The sequence below is a fragment of the Triticum dicoccoides genome, chromosome 4B, assembly GCF_002162155.2.
Source record: "Triticum dicoccoides isolate Atlit2015 ecotype Zavitan chromosome 4B, WEW_v2.0, whole genome shotgun sequence".
NCBI classification, from domain to species: domain Eukaryota; kingdom Viridiplantae; phylum Streptophyta; class Magnoliopsida; order Poales; family Poaceae; genus Triticum; species Triticum dicoccoides.
In genome coordinates this window covers 665881111-665905284 of record NC_041387.1, presented here as the reverse complement: position 1 = coordinate 665905284, position 24174 = coordinate 665881111, and the positions used below count along the sequence as shown (strand labels likewise).

Sequence of the window (24174 nt, the reverse complement as noted above, 5' to 3'; positions counted from 1 at the left end):
GGCACGTACGGTGTCAATCGGTGAATACATATGCATGGAATTTAGGTGGTTCGGATCCGAAAATTACTACTACTACCATCAGGAAGTAAATACATGCGCCCACAAGGAGTCCGACTTGATACCTGCTTCGACTCCAACTCGGTAACTCGTGCTCTAAAATAGACACTCTGCAATCACAAGCTGGTCGATTCCACGTTGCCGGATTGCTGTTGCCTATCTATCTGTAACACGATGGGGCGTCGTCTTCGTCATCATCTTCATCTATCCATGACGACGGGACGTCATCGTCGCCATCTTCGTCGCGTTGAGGCTTAGAGCAGCAACCACAGCAGGGAGATCCCTAGGGAGATGCTCCAAGAGATCCTATTGAAGCTGCCGACAAAGGACGTGGCCAGGTGCTGCTGCGTCTCGAGGCTGTGTGAAAGTGCGTTATGTCGACTAGAGGGGGGGTGAATAGGCGATTTTTATGAATTCTTCACTGAGGAATTTTCCGGTGAGGAAATTCCTTAGCGAAGAACTATTAGCAGCGGAATAAGTACTCAGAAGTAAGCATAACAGAATACAAGCATGGTCATCATGATGAAATGAAGACTAGCACAGAGTACAGAAAGCGTAATCACAGGATAACACAAGATGAAGACAAACAGACTGAAGAAATTGAACTGAGGAAATTGAGAAAGTCTTCAGTCAAAGTCTTCAAACACAGATATGAACAAAACACTCAACACAACAATGAGGAAATGGAAGGGTTGAGGAAATAGAACCAGTAGGTTGGTGAAGACAATGATTTGGTAGACCAGTTCCAACTGTTGTCTCAGTTGTACGTCTGGTTGGAGCGGCTGAGTATTTAAACTCGAGGACACGCAGTCCCGGACACCCAGTCACTGAGCACGCAGCTCAGGACACCCAGTCCTCACCGTATTCTCCTTGAACTAAGGTCACGCAGACCTCGTCCAATCACTCATGGTAAGTCTTCAGGCGACTTCCAAACCTTCACAGACTTGGTCACTTGGCGATCCACAATTCCTCTTGGATGCTCTAGACCATGACGCCTAACCGTCTGGAAGAAGCACAGTCTTCAAAGGTAACAAGCGTCGGATCCACGCAGGATCAATTTCTTCAGTGATGCTTAATCACTTTGGGGTTTGTAGGTGTTTGGGTTTGGGATTTTCCTCGCTTGATGATTTTCTCTCAAAGTCCTCGGAGGATGGGTTGCTCTCAAATGACAAGTGTCAAGTTCTCTCGGAGCAGCCAACCAGCTAGTGGTTGTAGGGGGCGGCTATTTATAGCCTAGGGAGCAGCCCGACATGATAAGACATAAATGCCCCTCAATGATATGACCGTTAGGTGGATAAGATATTTTGGGACAGCTGGCGCGCAGCACAGCAACGGTCGGAAATTTGACTCTCAAATTCCTCAGGGCTATCATGTTCCTCACTGTGTAGGTAATTCGCACTGGCGAATTCCTAACTCCTCAGTCAGAACAAATTCATCAGCGACCAGAAGAACTTCGTCTCTGTCACTGAAGAAAGTGACTGAACTGTATGAGATTTCCAAAGGCTTCACTCGAAGGGATTGATAGGTGTAGGATTTTGAGTTGAGCATCACATGGAAATTTTTCCTTAGTATTTCCTCGACCCCCTTTAACAGTACGGTGTTTCCTATGACTCAAGAAGGAGAAAATGAAACTACGAAAACAAAAGTCTTCACGCTTCATGTTCCACAAATGAATACCAAGTCTTCAAGGTCACACTAATTTCTTCACTTTCAAAGTCTTCAGAAAGTCTTCAGAATATCAAAGTCTTCAGCTGAAGAACTTCATTTTTAGGGGTCGACTTTCTCTGTAAATATCAAACTTCTCATAGACTTATAGACCTGTGTATACTCACAAACGCATTAGTCGCTTAACCTATAAGTCTTCAATACACCAAAATCACTAAGGGGCACTAGATGCACTTACAATCTCCCCCTTTTTGGTGATTGATGACAACATAGGTTAAGTTTTCAACGGGGATAAACATATGAAGTGTATACACTGATATTGAGGAATTTGATTGCAAGATATAGAAGAGCTCCCCCTGACGATGTGCATAGTGAGGAATTTGCTTTTGAGGCAATGCACATTTGAAGAGTTGAATCATGGAGATCTCCCCCTATATCTTGTAATTCATACACGCATTTGATATATAATATGAAGGATTTGAAATGCATGATGAAATATGGTGCCTGATGAGATTCAGCATGCGTGCAATGTCATTAATGAGGAATAAGCATGCAGAGCATAATGCAACAAAAGTATCAGCGCACCATCGGGTTTAAGATTACAGCTCGATCCAAATAAAAGTTTCAGAAGAACGAGAGTTGTAACTTAAAAAAATGCCCTTAATATAGACCCGCTTGAAGACTAACTCAGATTTCTCCCCCTTTGTCATCAAATAACCAAAAGGATTGAAACTGAGGACTAACGCCCCTGAAGAATTTCAAGTTGATGGAGGAGCGCCAGCGTTGTCGGGGTTGTTTGTTGTAGCAGGGCCTGCCGCAGTGTCGTCCAAATCTTCAAACTCATCAGTGTCACGCGATGAAGAATAAGAGCTGGCCACCAAGGAAGGAACTTTGACCTTCTTGAATTTCTTTGGTGGAGGTGCAGACCAGTCAAATTCTTCCTTGAGACCCATATTCTTCATATCAGCAGCGCTGTAGACATGAGAGAGAACAGCCCAGGTACGGTTGAAGGTTTCATGGAGGTAGTATTGGTTTTTCTTCACTGAATTGTGTGTTGAGGTCATGTTGTGAAGGATTGAACCAAACTGACGCTTGACCCATTTATGATTGCGATCAACCTTCTGATGAAGACTGAGGAGTAACTCACGGTCAGTCATCACCCTGGGTGCTGTGGCTTGAGGATTTTGCTTGGCTGAGGTATTGGCGGCAGAGTCATGTGTGGCAGAATCGTCATTGGTAGAGTAAGATGCAGCTTTGCGAAATTGACCATCCAAAGGACGAATGCCTTCATCGATCACAGCAGCGGCCTTGCCTTTATCATCAGCTGATGAAACTGTCCGTTTGAGGACTTCAATGGGAGGCAAGTAGCTATCGTGGTTTAGAGTGTCAGCTTTGTAATTCAGTGAAGATCTTGCCCTGATGAATCTCATAATCCAAGGAGCATAGGGCTTCAGCTCGAATGGTGACATAGCAATGTTGTCTAGAGTCCTCATGAAGAAATCATGGAAGTTGACGGGAACGCCATGAATGAGGTTGAAAAGCATATTCTTCATGATGCCAACGACTTCTTCATCATTTGAGTCATGGCCTTTGATAGGACTCATTGTCTTCGTCAGAATTCGATAGACAGTCCGAGGCACATAGAGTAATTCCTTGACGAGGAATTTGGTTCGTGGGGCCTGCCTTGGCTTCAATGGCTTCATCAGCACTTGCATATAGTGATTTGAAAGTTCTGGTTCATTGTAGATACAACGAGCATCATCAAGTGGAGGACTGAGTGGTAGAGCATGAAGCAATTCAGTTGCAGGTGCCTTGTAGTGAGTATTTTCAGACATCCAGTCTAATACCCAGGAGTTCACGTCTTCAGCGTCTCCGGTGATGTGCAGAGTTGCATAGAATTGAAGAATGAGTTCTTCATTCTAGTCACAGATATCAATGCAGAAATTTAGAAGTCCTGCGTCGTGAAGAACACTGAGGACTGGCTCAAAGCCGGGCAAAGACTCCATGTCCACATGAGGAGTATGTGCATGATCGAAGACTTTGTCTTTGTTGAAAAGCACTGAGGAATAGAAATTGGCTTGGCTGGCAGTCCAGAAACGCCTCTTCCTTATGCGAGCAGAATCATATGGATTATAATCAGTGAAGAATACGTGCTCGGCAAAGAAATCTTCAGCCTTGAACTTCTGTTTGCTTGAGAACGGATTATTTTGCTTTGGCAGAGGGGTGTCAGTGAGTTGCATCACCACCTCAGGAATCGCGAGCTCAGGTTCTTCAGGATGAGGAATTTCTTGTTCCTCAACAGTTGCAGTCTGAGGATCAGCAGTAGCAGGTTCATCAGCACTAGCGGCTGGAATTTCTTCATGCACAGAGAGAGTGGGTTGAGTTTCTTCAGAGCCCATTTGAACTGTTGGTGCAGGGGACTGAGGAATCTGTTGGAGCGGGGTGAAGAGAGGAGTATTGGGATGTTGACTTTCCCAAAAGTCATCATTCATCACAGGTGTGGTGCATCCTATATCCACATCTTTATCTTCAGTTTCCTCAACACCAGCCTCTTCAGCTATGAACTGAGGCATAGGTGAGGAAATGATTGGTGTTGAAGGGATTGCGTCCACTTCAATTTCTTCATCAATCTGCTCTGACAAAGCAGTAGAATGATGTTCTTCATCAGATCCGATGGGGATCTCATAGTATTCTCCAAAAGGAACAAGGTCCTTTGATAGCATGGAGGAAATCGGAACAGCATCAATTGGATTTTCGAGTGAGCTGGTCATTGGCTTCATTTTCTTCGCAGCCGAAGAATTTGACACAGCTGATGCCTTCCTTTTCTTCACTGCAGCTCGCTCTGCAACCTTGGTTTTCTTCACATCAAATGCACATGGAAGAATTGGTGTTGGTGTAGGTGCAGATGGAGCTGAGGAATCTGGTTGAATTTCTTCAGACGCAACTGATGCAGTTGCCCTGACTTCTTCAGTTTCTTCAGGCGCACCACTAGTGGATGCCCTGGCAATTTCTTCAGCGGCTGGAATGGAATCATCAGCCCTGGAACTAGCATTTTCATCAGCAGCCTGAACTTCATCAGCGCTGCTGGCATGTTCTTCAGTCGGCTGAGCTGAGGCTTCAGCCTGAGGAATTTCATGTTGCGTTGAGGCTGCAACATTGGTGAATTTCTTCGTCAGGTTGACGAATCTGACCTTGGCCCCTTGCCAATCAGCATAATAAGCATCGAAGTTTTTGCTGAGGTCTTGAATTTCAGTCTGGACCTTGAGAAGTTCTTCAGGTGTCATTTTGACGACGTTTTTCTTCAGGAACTTCTCCTTTCTGTATTGAGCTTTCTTGATCTCTCTTGCCTTTTCAAACTTCCATTTCTCTTCAGTGATGAAATGGGTCAGCATGTGATTTTGACCAGCGGTCAGATGGAAATCAGGCATGGGGGTGTTTGGATCCTTGTGCCAGAGATCAATATAATCGAGGATTTTCTTCGGATCCAACAACAGTGGCACAGATGTGCCTTTGGCTCTAGCGGCCTTCACCTGTCTGTCTTTGATGATTTCTGTGAGTTCATCATCAGAAGCTTCATCATCAGATGACACATGGAATGCGACCTGTTTCTTCTTTGGACTTGGCCGAGGACCTCGTCCAGCTGTTGCTTTGGTCTTCAGCAGAGTCGGGCCAGATGATGAAATTGGTGCAGCTGAGGAACTTGCTGAGACACCAGAGGCAATCAAGAAACCAGCAGTCCTTTGACATGTAGTCAGATGCACAGGAGCTGAGGACTTTGTCGGAACTGCTGCGGACTTGGGAGGAGCAGGAGCAGTGTGAGGAATTTGCCATGAGGGCGCTGCTGAGGAACTTGGCCGTGAGGGCGCTGATGGTGAAGCACTTGGCTTACGAGCAGACTTCTTTGGCATGGATTTCCTCGGTTGGACCGAGGCCTCAGTAGCAGTAGCAGTGGCAGAATCCTCATTGAATTTCTTCACTGCCTCCTTGGCTTGTCTTGCCAATTTGGCTTGGCGCTTAGCCCATTCTTCAGGAAAGTCCTCACCGCGTTTGATGCTTGTGGGATCAGCTACTTGGCCAGGTGCCAATGGAGCTCTTGGACACGGAGGATTGAGGGCGAATTTCTTCATGTACTTTGGAGTCACATATCTGTATTCCCTCCATTCCCTTTCCCATCTCCGTTCAATCTTCTGAATGCGCACCTTGCGCTGATTTTTGTTTTCTTTCCGAAATTTTGCTTCATCAGGTGTGCAATAGTCAGCATAAATTTCCTCAGGGATTTCAAACGCAGTCATAACCTCAGGTTTCTTTCCTCCTTTCTGCGGCTTCTTACCGTCTGCCATATTCTTCAGTTGAGGAATTTGAACAAATGAGTTCTCTGAAGAAGTATGCAGTTTTTCTTCAAGGAACGCTGCAAATGAGTTAAGTTGATGAGAACCTAGTGATTCAGCAGCAGACATGAGTACCTGTGAACAGAGTACAGGTGCGAGGAATTTGGAGAGGTCATATGCCTTCTGAGAAGGTTTCTGAAAAGAACAAGTTTTGAGGAATTTGACCAGATGAACCTTGAAGAATTTCACTAAGCGATCTTTGTCTTAGGTTCCAGAGTTGTATAGATCGAGGATTCATACAATTGAGCAATCTTGAGGAAAATCATTGCTTAGAGAAATGAATCAAGAGCATAGTTTGTTTGAGGTGTTCATATATGTGAAGATTTGAAGAATAAACACCTTTGAAGATTTTCAGGAAAGCTTGAGAATCAAAGCGAGTAATAAAAGTAACTTTTAATTACCCGAAATGAAGAACATGACAAACTGAGAAGAACAGACGGGAAGTTCGTCAGGTTAGATCTTCCTTGCCCTAACTCGGCAGAGGAAGACAGCTACGGCGGCGGCGGAGTGAAGATTTCCGTGGTCGGCGTGAGTACGGCGGCGACGAGGTAGAGGCAGCGAAGCTCTTCCTCACCGGCGACGATGGAGTAGCGGTGGCGCTAGGGTTTGAGGAGCTCGAGCGGGAGAGAGATGGTCGAGCGGAGTAAATGAAGTGAGGAAGGGGAGAGGGGTATTTATAGACACGGTGAAAAACTGTTCGCCCGAAGATTTGGGACGAACGTGCCCCTGCCCTTTCTCCTTCACGCGACATGTGTCACCCACGTACTGTGTAGTGGAGATCGTGTACGATCGTGGGTGAATAGAATAATGCATCGTGGGATGCGGAACAGTTTGAGCGGCAAAACCGAAAATTTGGATAAGATTTGTTTTAAAGTTTCATTCGCAATTTCTTCAGCTGACAAGGACACAGTGAAGATTTTGAACGAGTTTCAAATAGAACGCACATGAAGAATTTGTGAATAGATTGGGTTGAGTATATCATAGAGGGGGAAGGGTCCGATCACATTCACTTAGCAGAAAAAACAACTTGAAGAAATAGCTATAAGTGAATGTTGTAGAGGACATAAACTCATATATATATATATATATATATATATATATATATATATATATATATATATATATATATATATATATATATATATATATATATATATATATATATATATATATATATATATACCCAATGAAGAAAAACGAAGGGAACAGTGAAGATTTTGCAAAGTTGAAGAATTTAAAAAAAACTGAAGAATTTCAAAAACTAAGGAAAAACTCAAATTGAAGATTTTCAACTTTTTGTGGTGGCGTGACCCACCGTATAAGAATGATGATTTCAAACACCGCGTACAATTGTCGTAGGGTTCTGAGAATCAAATTCTTCATTAATTTCTTCACACTTAGAGTGTTATTCTTCATTGATTGAATAAAAACGTTTCTTCATGTGTTGCACATCTAAGTCATCAATTTTGCATAAGTGCTAGGATGTGTGTCTTTTCAAAGAACATTCGAAGATTCTAAGATATTTAGCTCACACCGCAACTTGCTAAATCTCTTCTCATCCAAGGGCTTAGTGAAGATATCAGCTAGCTGTTCTTCAGTCTTCACGTGCTCGATGGAGATGTCGCCCTTCAACACATGATCGTGAAGAAAATGATGGCGAATCTGAATGTGCTTTGTCTTCGAGTGCTGAACTGGGTTGTGAGCAATCTTGATGGCACTCTCATTGTCGCAGAGGAGAGGCACATTCTTCATGTTGACGCCATAGTCCTTGAGTGTTTGCTTCATCCAAAGCAGTTGAGCACAGCAAGAGCCAGCAGCAATGTATTCAGCTTCCGCAGTGGACAGTGATATGCAGTTCTGTTTCTTCGAGGACCAACAGACCAAAGATCGTCCGAGGAAATGACAAGTGCCATAAGTTGACTTGCGGTCCACACGATCACCAGCATAGTCAGAGTCAGAATATCCAATGAGATCAAAAGCAGATCCCTTGGGGTACCATAATCCTAGTGTTGGTGTGTGAGCTAGATATCGAAGAATATGCTTCACAGCCTTATGGTGTGATTCCTTCGGTGCAGCTTGAAATCGGGCACACATGCAAACACTAAGCATTATATCTGGCCTAGATGCACATAAGTACAATAAAGAACCAATCATGGAGCGGTATACCTTGTGATTGAAGTCAATACCATTTTCATCAGTGCATAGATTGCCTTTTGTGGGCATAGGAATTTTGACGCCTTTGCAATCTTGCATGCCGAATTTCCTCAGTACATCTTTGAGGTATTTCTCCTGAGATATGAATATGCCATTGCGCTGTTGACGAATTTGAAGACCTAAGAAGAATTTCAACTCTCCCATCATAGACATTTGATATTCTTCACTCATCATATAGGAAAATTCATCACTATAACGTTGGTCAGTACAGCCAAAGATAATATCATCAACATATATTTGGCACACAAACAGTTCACCATCATAAGATTTAGTAAAGAGAGTAGGGTCGAGTGAACCGGGTGTGAAGACATTCTTCACGAAGAATTCCTTCAATGTATCATACCACGCCCGAGGGGCTTGCTTGAGGCCATAGAGGGCCTTATTAAGTTTGAAGACTTTGTCAGGATTCTTTGGATCTTCAAAACCTGGGGGTTGAGCAACATATACTTCTTCCTCAAGCTTACCATTGAGGAATGCACTTTTCACATCCATTTGATATAAGATGATATCATGATGATTAGTGTAAGCAAGTAATATGCGAATAGCCTCAAGTCTAGCAACAGGTGCAAAAGTTTCATCGAAATCAATTCCTTCAACCTGTGTGTAGCCTTGAGCTACTAGTCGTTCCTTATTCCTTACCACAAGGCCATTTTCATCTTGCTTGTTGCGGTAGATCCACTTTGTGCCAATGATATTATGTTTGCGAGGATCTGGACGTTTGACCAGTTCCCAGACATTGTTGAGCTCGAACTGATGTAATTCTTCTTGCATAGCCTGAATCCACTCCGGCTCCAAAAATGCTTCATCTACCTTAGTGGGCTCTGTGATAGAGACAAAAGCATAGTGCCCACAAAAGTTAGACAAATGTGAAGCTTTTGAGCGTGTGAGAGGACCTGGCGCTTCAATGTCATCGATGATCTTGTCAACTTGTACTTCTTTTGCAACGCGAGGATGAGCTGGTTGACGTCAAGGTATGTGATCATTTTCCTCAGCACCATTGACTTCATCATTATCTTCAGGTGCGTCAGCTCGACGTTCTTCGCATACTGGAATGAATTCTTCAGCAAGTTCTTCAGTAGGAATGACATCCTCAGTTGCCTTGAACTTGATAGAATCCTCAGGTGCTGGTTCATCTAACACAGAAGGTAGGTGCTCTTTTTGCGAGCCATTAGTTTCATCGAACCGCACATCTACAGTTTCAAAAATCTTGTGAAGAGCGATGTTGAAGACTCTGTAGGTGTGTGAGTCCTTTCCGTAACCAAGCATAAAACCTTCATGTGCTTTCGGTGCAAATTTAGAATTGTGGTGAGGATCTCTAATCCAACATTTAGCAGTGAAGACTTTGAAATAACTCACATTGGGTTTCTTGTCAGTGAGGAGTTCATAGGCCGTCTTCTTGAAGAATTTGTGAAGATATACTCTGTTGATGATGTGGCACGCAGTATCAATTGCATCAATCCAAAAATGATGAGGCGTTTTGTATTCATCAAGCATAGTGCGAGCCATCTCAACAAGAGTTCTATTCTTGCGCTCCATGACGCCATTTTGCTGAGGAGTATAAGGAGCAGATAACTCATGAGTAATACCAAGTTCATCAAGATAGTCATCAAGACCGGAATTCTTGAACTCGGTTCCATTGTCACTTCTGATGTGCTTGATCTTCACACCAAAGTTGGTTGAAGCCCTAGAGGAGAATCGTTTGAAGACTTCCTGCACTTCATGTTTGTAAGTAACAATGTGTACCCATGTGTATCGAGAGTAATCATCAACAATGACAAAACCATATAGAGATGCAGCATTAGAGAATGCTGAGTAATGATTTGGTCCGAAGAGGTCCATGTGAAGCAATTCGAATGGACGAGTAGTGGTCATGATAGTCTTCGTTGGATGCTTGGCCTTGGTCATTTTTCCAGCTTCACAGGCTCCGCATAAGTGATCCTTGAGGAATTTGACATTCTCAATGCCAATGACATGCTTCTTTTTCGCAAGCGTGTTCAAATTCCTCATGCCTGCGTGACCAAGTCGTCGATGCCATAGCCAGCCTTCTGAAGCTTTTGCAAGTAGACACACGGCTGGTTGTGGTCCTGTAGAGAAATCAACAATATACAAATCTCCTCTCCTAAAGCCTTTGAAGACTTTGGAATTGTCAGCTTCCATAATCACAACACAACGATACTTGCCAAAGACAACAACCATATCAAGATCACAAAGCATTGAGACTGACATGAGATTGTATCCTAAGGACTCAACAAGCATGACTTTGTCCATGTGTTTATCCTTAGAGATCGCAACCTTACCAAGACCCAATACCTGACTTTTGCCTTTGTCAGCAAAGATGATATGCTTCAGATGTGACGGTGTTAAAGGAGCATCCATCAAGAGATTCTTGTCACCAGTCATCTGATTTGTACATCCACTATCGAGGACCCATTCAGTGGTTTTGGGTTGAACATCCTGCAGATGAATTAGTGTAACTTACAATCGCATATGCTTCCTCAGTGAAGAATATGATATCAAGTTCATCAGATGAATTTCATCAAGCGGTAAACAGATATAGCAGTAGGAGGACGTGTGAAATGAAAGTTCATTTCATCATGGTTAGCCTGCGTCCTTTCAGGCAATTTTGTCAGGTCCCCAGCAAATTCTTCAGACGTTAAGGCACGTCTGGAGACCTGACCCTGCAGAAGAGATTAGTTCTTTTTCTTCACCACCCACATCTGAAGGGGTGGCAAAGAGTTCATCACTCTGCGAGCACCATAAGAGAACGGTGGCATAGAAGCCAAACCATTTCGTTTCGCATAAGAGGGGTTAGGGTAAGCATATGAATAAGCAGAGAAATTCTTCGAGGACATATGAACATAATGATTTGAAGAATAATGTGCATATTCGTAGCCCTTAGCTCTACCCTATGAAACAGAGTTGTTAGCACGATGATAATCATGTGAGGACTTTGATCCATTTGAGGAATTTGGTCCACATGAGGACTTGGATCCATATGAAGAATTAGGTCCATATGAAGAGTTTGTTCTGGGGTTCCTATTCTTCACAGGTAGTTTCATGAGGACATTCACCTGAAGACTTTCAACATAACTTTTGGGAACCCAGATTTTCTTCATAGGGGAACCGTTCCTGCAGTTAGTCCCAACATATCTAGCAAATACTTCACCATTCTGATTTTTGAACAGTTTATAGTTGGAGTCAAATGACTCATCAGAAGAATGAGGAGATTCACATGTAAAGCCAGATAACATGGATGGATCAACTGGAGGTCCCTTTGCAGCAACCCATGAGGTTTTGGGGTACTGCTCAGGCTTCCAATATGTTCCATCAGCATTAAGTTTCCTCTCAAAGGCAATACCCTCTTTCCTAGGGTTTCTGTTGAGGATCTGCTTTTTGAGCACATCATAAAGAATCCGATGCCCTTTGAGGCTTTTGTACATGCCTGTCGTGTACAGTTCCTTCAGCCCTGCATCGTCAGTGATACTAGCAATATCCTCAGATGAGGAATTAGTGATAGCAGAGGCAGGTGAAGAATTTGTAACAGTTGAAGCATTTGAACACTCAGGTGAAGAATTAGCAGATTCACGTTCAATGCACTTTAAGCATGGAGGAACAAATTCTTCCTGAGAAGTGCTGATTTGTTGAGCAAGTAATGAATCGCGCTCCTTCTGAAGATCTTCATAACTCACTCTTAGCTTCTCAAGATCTTGCTTTCTTTGAAGAAATTCATAAGAAAGTTTATCATGATCAGATAAGAGAGTGTTATGATGACTTTGAAGGTTATCAAACTTAGACTGAAGTCTCTGAAGATTTTCAGTCAGGGCTTTAGTGCGATCCATTTCTTCACCCAACATATCATCACTTTTGTCTAGCATGTTTTGAACCTTTTCAAAAGCCCGTTGTTGTTTTACAGCAATCTTTGCAAGTTTAGAGTAGCTGGGCTTGAGATTCTCATCAGATTCATTTTCACTAGATTCAGAGGAGGTGTATCTGAGTACCTTTGCACCTTTTGCCATGAAGCAATAGGTGGGAGTGTAGTCATCATTATCTTCATCAGGCTTGTCGTTGGGTCAGTTTTTTCAGTGTTGAAGATTGACTTGCTGACGAAAGCAGTAGCGAAGGCCAGACTCGCCACGCCAGATTCGGATTCTTCAGACGCCTCCTCTTCCTCATTTTCCTCAGATTCAGCTTCAGAGTCCATTTCCTTGCCAATGAATGCCCGAGCCTTCGTGGAGCTGCTCTTCTTGTGAGATGAAGACTTCGAGGATTTTGATGACGAAGATTTTGACGATTTCTTCTTCTTCTTCGCATCATCAGAACTGTAATCCTTGTATTTCTTCTTCTTCAATTCCTTTTCCCACTGAGGACAATCTTGAATATAATGACCAGGTTTCTTGCATTTGTGGCACAGCCTTCTCTTATAGTCACTTGATGAGGAATCACTGCTTCTTGAGGATTTTCCAAAGCGACCACGTCTTGAGAACTTCTGGAATTTCTTCACGAGCAGTGCTAGCTCCTGGCTCAGTTCTTCAGGATCACCAAGGCTACTACCAGAGTCCTCACATTCAGACTCAGACACAACCTTGGCCTTCAGAGCACGTGGTTTGCCACAGCTCGAACCATAGAGATCTCTCTTTTCAGCAAGCTGGAACTCGTGAGTATTTAGCCTTTCGAGGATATCAGCAGGATCAAGAGACTTGTAGTCAGCCCGTTCTTGTATCATCAGACCCAGAGTATCAAATGAGGAATCAAGCGATCTCAACAGTTTCTTCACCACCTCATGGCCAGTGATGTCAGTGGCACCGAGGGCTTGAAGCTCATTTGAGATGTCAGTGAGGCGATCGAAGGTTTGTTGGACATTTTCATTGTCGAGTCTTTTGAAGCGGTTGAAGAGATTTCGAAGAACATCAACTCGAGAGTCACGCTGAGTTGAGACTCCTTCATTCACTTCGGACAGCCTATCCCAGATAAGCTTAGCAGTTTCCAAAGCACTCACTCTTCCATACTGTCCTTTACTCAGATGGCCACATATGATATTCTTCGCTTGAGAATCGAGTTGCTTGAATCTCTTCACATCGGTAGCGTTCAGTGAGGGTGAGATAGAGGGAACACCATTTTCCACAACATACCAGAGATCGTTGTCAATTGCCTCGAGATGCATTCGCATCTAGTTTTTCCAGTAGGGGTAGTCCGTTCCATCGAAGGTAGGACACCCAGCCGAGACCTTGATCATACCTGCGGTCGACATAACTAAAACTCCAGGCGGTTAAACCAAAATCACACAGAACAAGGGAGTACCTTGCTCTGATACCAATTGAAAGTGCGTTATGTCGACTAGAGGGGGCGTGAATAGGCGATTTTTATAAATTCTTCACTGAGGAATTTGCCGGTGAGGAAATTCCTTAGCGAAGAACTATTAGCAGCGAAATAAGTACTCAGAAGTAAGCATAACAGAATACAAGCATGGTCATCATGATGAAATGAAGACTAGCACAGAGTACAGAAAGCGTAATCACAGGATAACAAAAGATGAAGACAAACAGACTGAAGAAATTGAACTGGGGAAATTGAGAAAGTCTTCAGTCAAAGTCTTCAAACACAGATATGAACAAAACACTCAACACAACAATGAGGAAATGGAAGGGTTGAGGAAATAGAACCAGTAGGTTGGTGAAGACAATGATTTGGTAGACCAGTTCCAACTGCTGTCTCAGTTGTACGTCTGGTTGGAGCGGCTGAGTATTTAAACTCGAGGACACGCAGTCCCGGACACCCAGTCACTGAGCACGCAGCTCAGGACACCCAGTCCTCACCGTATTCTCCTTGAACTAAGGTCACTCAGACCTCGTCCAATCACTCGTGGTAAGTCTTCAGACGACTTCCAAACCTTCACAGACTTGGTCACTCGGCGATCCACAATTCCTCTTGGATGCTCTAGACCTTGACGCCTAACCGTCTGGAAGAAGCACAGTCTTCAAAGGTAACAAGCGTCGGATCCATGCAGGATCAATTTCTTCAGTGATGCTCAATCACTTTGGGGTTTGTAGGTGTTTGGGTTTGGGATTTTCCTCACTTGATGATTTTCGCTCAAAGTCCTCAGAGGATGGGTTGCTCTCAAATGACAAGTGTCAAGTTCTCTCGGAGCAGCCAACTAGCTAGTGGTTGTAGGGGGCGGCTATTTATAGCCTAGGGAGCAGCCCGACATGATAAGACATAAATGCCCCTCAATGATATGACCGTTAGGTGGATAAGATATTTTGGGACAGCTGGCGCGCAGCACAGCAACGGTCGGAAATTTGACTCTCAAATTCCTCAGGGCTATCATGTTCCTCACTGTGTAGGTAATTCGCACCGACGAATTCCTAACTCCTCAGTCAGAACAAATTCATCAGCGACCAAAAGAACTTCGTCTCTGTCACTGAAGAAAGTGACTGAACTGTATGAGATTTCCAAAGGCTTCACTCGAAGGGATTGGTAGGTGTAGGATTTTGAGTTGAGCATCACATGGAAATTTTTCCTTAGTATTTCCTCGACCCCCTTTAACAGTATGGTGTTTCCTATGACTCAAGAAGGAGAAAATGAAACTACGAAAACAAAAGTCTTCACGCTTCATGTTCCACAAATGAATACCAAGTCTTCAAGGTCACACCAATTTCTTCACTTTCAAAGTCTTCAGAAAGTCTTCAGAATATCAAAGTCTTCAGCTGAAGAACTTCATTTTTAGGGGTCGACTTTCTCTGTAAATATCAAACTCCGCATAGACTTATAGACCTGTGTATACTCACAAACGCATTAGTCGCTTAACCTATAAGTCTCCAATACACCAAAATCACTAAGGGGCACTAGATGCACTTACACTGTGGCACAGCATCGTCAGTGAGCCCTCCTTCCGCTGCCTCCACACCGCCAACTACGTCATCACCTTGTCGGCTGACGCAGAGGTCTTGTTCGTCTTGACGACGTGTGAGCCGGGCCGGAGCGACGAGGCCAGCATCTTCAACATGTCTTCGGGCAAGGCCATGTTCTCCTTCGACATCCCCAACGACTACGACCTCGGCAATGTCTGCAACGGCCTCCTCTGCTATGTGCACAGCAGCGGCCCCGAAGCGCCGGCGGTGGTATGTAACCCAATCACCGGCGAGACGCTGGCGCTTCCCAGGGCGCCGCCGCTCACAGGAACCAAGAGGAAGACACATCTCTTCGCCTTGGGATTCAGTCCACCCACCAATGAGTATAAGTTGTTCAGGTTCTCTAAGATGCACATGGCCATGTACACCTTAGGCGACACTCGCCGCTGGCGGTAGCACTCGTTCCATTCACCATCTCATCCGGCTGAAATCCTGACTTGGCCGCCACTGCTGATCGACGGCAAGCTATATGTGGTGACGATAGGTTGGAAGCGAGTGTTGGTAGTCGATGTGCTTACTGAGACATACCGCACGTACCGTCTCCCAGAGCATGAGACTCTCGACTATGCCAAGCGGCTGGTGGGTGCCTTTGAGCTCGATGGCCAGTTGTGCTTCGTCAAACACGTCTGCCATGTGGGCCTCCACTTTTGGGTCATGTCGCTGCCGGAGGATGACAAGCCTCCACAATGGGATCTGCGCTATAACTTCCACATCAAGGAACCTTTTTACATCTTCAGGCCATGGAGCGCCTGGGTTGACGATGGAGACAAGATGCTCTGCTACATGAACGATGAAACTTTGTATAAGTATGACACGCGAACATGCTCACCGTTGATGCCTGACCAGGGTCAACAACTGCGGTGGGACCAAAGGCTCCAAATCCCGGTGATTCGAATATCAGGGGAAATTTTGAAATGCCACTTTAGCATCCGTGGGGGTTATCGTCCCACCCTGCTCTCGCCTCTCACCTTTGCGTTACCGCCTTCCCAAGATGACGAAGACAGAGAAAAATACAGACACCAATTCAAGCACACCTTGTCAAGTGTACTATATGGTGCCGTCAGCAAACTAAGAAGAAGAAAGCAAAAGGAAAAAGAATAGATGACAAAAGTTGTACTCACTTGTTGATAGCTGATGCAAACTAAAAGCATTAAAAAATCAATTACATATGCATACATATCGGCGTGGAATCATGTTATCCATGCATTTTTCTTCTTCTTCTAAGAATGCATGCATCTTCGATCTGGTGATATATTTGTGTATATTATCATTTTGGCATCCAAAGCGCTGCTCCAGCCAGTATAAAAGATTCCACGCTGACTTTGGAATTTTCAAGGTTAACTTCTACTGCAGCACTTGTATATACAGTATTTCAGGGCAGGGAAGGGAAAGCGTATCTCATAGACAGCAGGTCAGTTTCTTTGCGTGTTCGAGTGACCCGCAGGAGTATCGTCAAGGCCTCCGTCACGCGGCCCGGCGCCGTGCTTCCCGTCTCCAACCTTGACCTACTGTATTATCATACTTTTAAATAGCCGGCTATACTCCGCTATAGCCTTTTCAACAGGGTGCTGCTAAATGATCGTCTTCATAAATAGTCCGCTATACCTCCGCTATAACTGATTTGAAGGCCCACCGCTATTTTTCATAGCCCGCTGTTTAAACATTGGTATTACCCCATGCCGCTCTTGATGGGGCCCTCCGCCGGCGGTGGCTTCGTTGACGTCGTCGCCGCCTTCGAGGGCAAGTTGTAGCCCTTGCTAGACCACTTCTTTCCGCTCGCAGGCCGCATCATGGCCAACCTGCGGACAGGGCTCCCAGAGGTGCACTGTGACAACCAGGGCGGAGCTCGTCGTCGTCGAGGTCGGCATGGCGCTAGGCAGCCTAGACTTCGGCGACATGGACGCGTAGCTGGCGAGGGTCGGCGTCCCCGTCCAGTACGGCGCGGACGCCGCGCTGTCGGTGCAGCTCGTGTCGTTCCCCTGCGGCTGGTTCGTTGTTACCTGGACCTGGAGCACTAACCACAGCCTCGTAGACGGGTGCACGTTGTGCATGATCATTGACGCGTGGTTTGAGCTCGCGCGGGCCGGGACGATCGTCGCCACCCCGAACTTTGACTGATCCTTGTTCCACCCTCGCATCACGCCGTCGTACGGCCCTTCGGTGGGCAAGCTGTTGGTGACCGGCCGGGGGTTCCTTGGTCTGCCGCACCTACTAAGTCGAGGAGCGGGACCTCGCCATGCTGCGCGCGCAGGCGACCGGCGACGGGGAGCACGGAGCAAGCCGCGTTGAGGCGGTTTCTGCATACCTATGGAAGGTGTTCGCCGCCACCGTGGGCTTGTCAGACCATAGTTGCCACATGGGCTGGTGGGTGAACGGGCGACGGCGTCGCACCACCGCATCGGAGGAAACCAGGCGCAACTATGTCGGCTACGTCACGACGTTCGCGGTGGCCTTGGGAAGCACGAGCGCGATCCAGCGGCAGCCGCTCCCTGAGATCGCGTCGATGGTGCGCGAGTTGATTAGGTCGATGGCCACCGACGAGCACTTCCAGGAGCTGCTGGACTGGGTTTGTCACATAGTGACTGACATGTGGGTCCCACATATCATAATGCCTTAGGTGCTGGTCGAAATAAATGGAGTTGACTATCCAGTCATGTGAGCGTGATGGGTGGGCCTCTCCTCTCATAAACGCATTTAATTTGTCTAAACTGGTACCTATGCAAAAGCGATAGTTTTTAAGAAAATTTTAGAACAAAAATGGTAGTTTTTTTATAAGAAGGGGGTAGTTTTCGGGGCAAATACCTCTAAAATGGTAGTTTTTTGGAAATTACTCTCAATATGAGGTTCAGTTGGCAATGAGTGACCAATAATAGGTCATGGGCCAGTGAAGGAGATGAAATTTCATATACTCCCTCTTTTCAGTTTTTAACTCAAAAATCTCCTCAACCAAGACAAATGATGAGTGAAGAAGCAAATTCCGTACTTTGCAAATCTATCGAATTAGTGAATGAAATGAAATTAAGGGTGGCTCGCAAGGCCTTGGAAATTTGGTCCGTGTCAACCAACGGTCAAGTGAAGGATGGGCTGACCAAGCGGAACGATGCACAGCAGCTAATACAGACAGTTTTGTTAGCTGATTAGTTTGATTGAGGGGAGTGTAAAGATCTGGGAGTTGTATCGGCACACCTAATTAGTCAACTTGTATGCATGAGGGTAAATCCAAATGAAATCATACCAGATCATATAATAGTGTGCCATGCTTGAGTAGAGGAGCCATTGGCCGTGATATAACACATATTAATTGGTCTACTATGAGAACCACTGGCCTAATGAGCCAACTTGTGTGCATGAGGGTTGTTTAGCATCCGATCTTGAGGGACGCGACTACCAATTTAGTGCCACATATGAGGAGAGGAGCCAATAACCAGCTATATTATAGGAGCACATAGTTGACTTGGCCTGCTACTACCTAATTAGTTCATGTCTATAGTGGACGTTCACAAATAATGAGAGCAAGCAATGCATGCCCGTGGCGTGCTCCCCAAAAATATCAGCCAATTCCAGCAAGTGCCATGAGGGCACCTGTACTGTAAGCTGCGCGTGGCTTGTTGTAAACTGCGTACATTGGGTCAGAGCATCGATCCATGAGGGTACACGATCTGATTCTGATCTGATCATCAACATGTACACAACCTCTTGCATCATGTATAATCCGGCTATAAATAGCACCCCAAAACAACCCGAGGACATACAGCGGTACAATCACATGCACATGTGACTAGCTTTCTCAATCAAAGCTCTAGCAATGGCGCCGCCGCCATCGTCCAAGCTCGCCCTCCTGCTCCTTGCCATGGCACTGACGGTCTCCACAGTTCGCGGTTGCGGATACAACTGCCCGTCCCCGTCTCCGCCGCCGCCGCCGCCAACACCGTCGTGCCCGGGATACAACTGCCCATCCCCGTCTCCGCCACCGCCGCCCCCACCACCGCCGTCGCCACCGCAACCGGCGTACCCCGCGTCGCCACCACCACCATCAACTAGCTCTGGCTCGTGCCCGAATCTGCAAGTGTGCGTCAATGTGCTGAACCTGCCGATTCTCAGTCTCGGCTTGTTTGCGAATGAGTGCTGCCCGCTGCTCTACGGGTTGGCCGACCTGCAAGCTGCCGCGTGTCTCTGCGACGTCCTCGGCGGCGTCCTCGGCCTCCGCCTCGACGTCGTGCTCCTCCTCAACCAGTGCAACATTCGCTGCGAATCCACCTACACCTGCCCGCGCTGATCGATCAACCGTACACATATATGTGCTCTTTGCAAGTTTGCGTTCCAGTTCATCTTATATCTCAGTCTTGTGCATGAATGCATGCAACGGTGTTCACTAGGTAGGTACATGCGTAATCGTAAAAGTGTGTCGTGTTGTGTTGTTGGAATTAATACTGTACCAAACATGCATGCATATGTAAGTGGAATAAAAGTACGTTGAAGTTGTCTAACAATGTGCTTATATCATCTGGGATATTCATGTCTTTGTATCATCTGAGATGTCCGGGCTGTGCATGCATGAAAGCTTCTGATTTTCCTTTTCTTTTGATGAAGAAGGATAGAAAATTACGTGAAAACCAAGTTTCGGTGGAAACCGATGAAAACTACTAGGAACAATGTTTTAATGTCTCGAAAAAATCTCAATGGGCATCAATACAACATGGGGTACTATCTTTGTGATGGCATCTATTCCATACTCATCAGAATAACTCATGGTGGGTGCTGCATCTAGAGCCAGAGTTAAGGGCCCATTAGTTTGGACTAGAGCCACTCTCTAGTGCAAGATCTATTCCTTGCTTATTGTGACGACATCATAGGTCTCGTCCGCAGCGCCCATACTTTGTGGTGTGTCAAGTTTGTGGTGTCCAAATAAATGACACACGTAACCGGGGATTTGTATCATCATCTGAAATACTGTACCGGGCGCCTATATGCCCCTAGCTTGTATGATCTGAAATCTGATGAAGTTGTGTAAACTCGAGATGTGTGTTACATATATATTGCCGCGTCATAGTCCACTCCTAAAACATTGAACTTGCACCGAGATCAAAGCCAACCCTAAGTTTTATATGGATCGTAGGAAGAGAAACATAAATAAATTGGATCAAGGATGGATGAATTTAGTATTGACGAGCGACTTGCATACACATGGCAAGGGAGCTGTGATGTGATACCATGCAGCAGCGATGTTTATATCGGCTGGCAGTTCATATCATCCTTACATCCAGTTACAGACCCAAAAACTTCTTGAAGCATATCAAAATGTTTAGAGTTGCATCTTCTTTGCATGGAAGTCATTGTAAAAGAAGTGGATGCTGCTTATGACTTGGTGCGACCTTTGTTGTCTTGCACAACTCCTCGGAGTAAAGTAAAAAAGGCCGTGTTTATTAGTCTTTGTTGTCTTGCACAACTCCTTTCCCTGCTCAAACATTACTGTTACATATTTTGGGTGGCTGATGTTGTTTGGGTATCATTTTTTGCGTTTTCCTTTTGTCTCATTTTTTCCCTTTTAACCTTTTCTCGTGTTTTTTATGTTTTGCCTTTTCAAATTTTATTTGCATCCATTTTACTTTGTTCATTTTCTGCCATGTTTTTGTTTTTTCATTTGTTTTCTTATGCTTTTGGAAAAATACCGGAATATCCATATTTAATTATTTAAAGCATATGAACATATATTTAGATGTTCATGAATAACTCTTCTTCAGAACATGTTTTTGGATATTTAGAAATACATTTTAAACATGAGATGGCCACTTTGTTCAAATATATGCATATTTATGGTGAGGTACATGCACATTTTTAAAATTGATCTGCAACATGTGATTTTATCAATCTTTCAAACTAACCTTAACATCTGTTTCTGAAAAATATTAAATTAAAACCATACTTTCTAACAAACAAAACATATTAGTAGATGGCCTAGCCAATTAAGCATTAAGGATCTGTCAAGGCGTGCAATGCCACACTATTCTTCGCAGAAACGTTGAATATGATGACTCATTCATCCTTGCACAAACTAGAAATTTGTTAGCTACATATTAGTCCAGCGAAAAATAAAGCTAGATTCATCCGTGCATAAAGTAGAAATTATTTTTTTAGCTACAGATTAGTTGTACTGTGCGTTTTTGCGACAACAAACAGTACACTCATTTATTTTACCTAGATTAGAAGCTCCAACAGCGGCATACTGTTTTTTTCACAGATAGAATGCATATGATTTCACTTTTACTATTCTCAGTAGCTAACACTTTCAAAGTATTGATTATCTAAAATTGCATACTTACACGTGACATAAAAGTTTAGTACTCAAAGTGCGCAATTTTGCAAGAACTCGTACGTTTAGTCTAGGTGTTGATCCAATGATTGAAAAGATGACTGGAATATAAATATATTATAGAAAATTCAAAAATAGCAAATTATAACTCCCTGCTTCCCAAAATATAAGGCGCACTTGACTTTGCACGGTCTTTGATCCATGGCTTTAACCACTAATACTATCTCAAATTTTTCGTTTTACCGATTTAAAGAGCTCATCTCCATCTCATATTGAGATTTCGAGGCGCATTAAACATTTGCATGCATGAATTAAAAAGAAACTCACCAATGCATGCAATGCTCCTACTCATCTAGAGTACGAGATACATTCCTTCACTCACCATCTGTCTTGGTTGATGAGATTTCGTACTTGAGCCCTATAAATAGGAAAGGAGGGAGTGTATATTAAAGAACAAGGATTGAACATGTGTGTGTGTGTCTATATATATATATATATATATATATATATATATATATATATATATATATATATATATTCTAAACATACAATACGTGAAAATCATAGTCAAAGTTGTTTAACAAAGACAAAAAAGTCAACCGGCACTTTATATTTGGGAAAGAGGAGGTAATTTCTTCACCTGCCCTTGTTCACATGGCGGCCTAGCTCCATCACATGAATATTGTAGCTAGTTTTTTAGGGGGTATTTTAAGCTAGCTACTATAACAGTGTAATGCCCTTGTCAATATCGAGATTATTTTCCAGCGCCACCACTGCCCACTGGGGACGATATTTTAAGCTAGCTACTACAACAGTGTAATTCGCTTTTCAATATCGAAATTACTTTCCAGCACCACCACTGGCCACTGGGGACGAATAACAAATAATTAGACAGCTAGCCAGTATATAATAAACCAAAGTACGAGACGTATAGTGGACATCTCCTTCCGTGGTAGGAGCTTGCATGTGCATGCATGGCCACCTGGAGCCAGTATATTTGCATCCCGTGAACTTGCATATCAGTTTATGTGCCAGCTCGTAGCCCTATGATACATATATATTCCTTTGTCCAATTCTATGTGTGCTCTCAAGATAACAGCAAAATTTGTAAACCCATCAAACATATCTTATGGTTTTTGTTGGTTAGCAAAAAAATTAAGCTCCAATAATGGTACACTAGTGGTTGTACATATTTTTCCCAAATTACGGAAAGAGTCAAACTCGATATATCATGACGTGCTTGCCCTTGTTGCACAATGCACACTACATCCCGGCCTATAAATACCACCCCAAGCAACCAAAGAAAAGCATCACAAGCTAGCAAGCCCACCTAGCTCAGCCACAAGCCTAGCCAGTACACTCTAGTTGGCCACTTGCTTCATCAACATAGCAATGGCGCCCTCCACGCTCGCTCTCTTCCTCGCCCTGAACCAGGTCCTCTTGGCAGCCGTGCATGGCTGCGGGTCGTACTGCGGCAATACACCGGCCGTCCCAGTGCCAACATCACCGATCGCCGTGTCTCCGCCCGCCATCCCAGTCCCTGCCCCCGCCGACAACCGGAGGAGGCAGCGGCACCTGCTCGATCAACACGCTGAAGCTGAAGGTGTGCGCCAACGTACTGAACCTGCTAAAGCTCAACTTAGCCGTGCTGGCGAGCGACGACTGCTGCCCGCTGCTGGGCGGGCTCGCCGACCTCGACGTCGCCGTGTGCCTCTACACCGCCATCAAGGCCAATGTCCTCGGCATCAAGCTCAACGTCCCCGTCGACCTCGTTCTCCTCCTCAACCAGTGCGGCAAGACCTGCCCCGCCGACTTCACCTGCCCCAGCTGATCCACCCATCATCCCTCGAACCATGCATCACAAACCATGTGTCGTCGTCGTCATACTCGTCTTTGGTTTGCATGCCATCACACCCGTCACTCGTGCATGCATGCACGCTTACGTGTTCATTTCTTCCAGGGACTGCTTATAAGATAGTCGTTGATCATTGTATTCCGATAGGATATCTAAATGCATGGTTCGCATATTTGTAAAATGATATACATACGTGGAATAAAATGATTCAAGTTGTGTTAACTCAACCCGTGATATATTGCCAGCTTGTATGCAAGCATTATTGCGTGAATGATGATCAGATCCACATCTTGTACCTGATCATGGTGTCTATTCTTTGCTTTTGCGAGTTTCAACAGCAGCAACTCGTTTGGCATGATTCTCTTTTTGTTAAGCTTAAGCAGCACCACAAAGAACCATGCATCTGTGAAATAGAAGGATGGTTTGGATAATGTATCATGGGATCGATAAACTCAACTGTAAATCTTTTGCAGTGTAAAGCGAGTAAATTTTATTTGAACCAGATCTCTATGATGTTGCAACACTTTGACATAAATTTTGTCATTGTGATAATTTAATTTGAATCAAATTTCAGCTTCATAATTTCACGCTAAACTAAATGGCTGACCTGATCGGTTTTGACAATAGGGTCTTGGGCAGCAGCTCAAGCTAAAACCTGGCTCAAAGTGTCCAGAAAATAAAATCTGGCTCCCACCAGAATATCAAAATACCTGTTTTAAACAAAAATGTACTGTATATACACACATGAATGTAGTGTTGTTAGTGAAGTCATATAAC

The 24174-nt window shown here is 44.5% G+C and overlaps 2 pseudogenes; both read left to right on the top strand.

Moving 5' to 3' along the window:
- Window positions 1-17022: 17022 nt before the first annotated feature.
- LOC119293031 lies at window positions 17023-17849 on the top strand (annotated as a pseudogene).
- A 4969-nt stretch (window positions 17850-22818) lies between these two features.
- LOC119292202 lies at window positions 22819-23587 on the top strand (annotated as a pseudogene).
- Window positions 23588-24174: the final 587 nt, after the last annotated feature.